Source organism: Erythrolamprus reginae, chromosome 2 (genome assembly GCF_031021105.1).
Source record: "Erythrolamprus reginae isolate rEryReg1 chromosome 2, rEryReg1.hap1, whole genome shotgun sequence".
Lineage (NCBI taxonomy): Eukaryota > Metazoa > Chordata > Lepidosauria > Squamata > Dipsadidae > Erythrolamprus > Erythrolamprus reginae.
In genome coordinates this window covers 233,311,645-233,312,964 of record NC_091951.1, presented here as the reverse complement: position 1 = coordinate 233,312,964, position 1,320 = coordinate 233,311,645, and positions in this window count along the sequence as shown.

The following is a 1,320-nucleotide window of genomic DNA, read 5'->3' as shown; positions in this document are numbered from 1 at the left end:
TCTATCTATCTATCTATCTATCTATCTATCTATCTATCTATTTGGTTTTCTATGCTGATAACCTCACAGCAGCTAATGCTGAAGCTCTTCTTTGGATACACTTATTTATTTGTTTGTTTGTTTGTTTGTTTATTTAATTGGATTTGTATGCCATCCCTCTCCAAGGACTCAGGCTGGCTCACAGCATATATAAAAACAGAACAATAATGTAAATCCAATTAATGATGAGAAGGAATCCAGTTTTGAAGGATTTTAACTCTTAGGTTTTAGCTTTGTTGCTGATCGAGCTACTTTTTTTACTTTTTAATTTATTGTTAATATTGTTAATTTGTTTACCCTCTTTTAAATTTACAGAGCTAATTTACTGGTTTTCTTTAAAATAAATATTCTAAAACATGTCTCAATTAATGTAATTTTATTGTTTTCCATTTTTATAAGTTACCAGTAGCCACTGCATTTTCTAACCTCGGCTTATACTCGGGTCAATACGTTTTCCCAGTTTTTGTGGCAAAAATTGGTGCCTCGGCTTATACTCGGGTCGGCTTATACTCGAGTATATACGGGTACATTTATTTATTTAGACTGGTCTATATCATATACATGGCATATACATGGACATTCTAATTTTTTAAGTTTCACCTGTAGCATGACACGATACTAGATTATAGTTAGACCAGCTGGACATGCAAATCTAGATTCTCAATACAAAGTTATGGGCTTTCTTAACTTAATTTTGATTTTTCATATTATATGGGCTTAGTAGTCAAAATCTTTTCAAAACCAGTTTCTGTGAAAATTTGATGGGCTTAAAAGACCATACATTTAAAGACCATACATTTCATTAGGGGTTTAACATAGATTTGGCTGCTCCATCTTATTCTTACTAATTGAAAGTTCTAGGTTCATACAGAGGGACCCAGGTGCTCAGTGAGGAGTTCAGAACTTTTTTGGACAGGCATTTAAACTAGGTAAAGGGGACAGAGATGTAACCGACGTGGATGATTTCTGTCCCGGATCAATGATGATAAATCAGTTGCTTGAAGTTTATGAAAAGAGAGCTGTAAATAAAATAGATGTAGTTGCTGATGATAAGGGGAAAACTAATAATGATAATAATGTTCTTAGGGTAATGTGCACGAATGCTCGAAGCTTGAGCAACAAGCTCTGTGAGTTAATGGCCATAATTAGTGTTGGGCGAACCGAAATCGCAAAGTTCGGGTTCGTACCAAACTTTGCGAAATTCGGTATGCCGAACCCAAACCCGAACTTTTCCAAAGGTTCGGCAAAAGTTTGGGTTCGGGAGCATGCCGAGAAACGCCG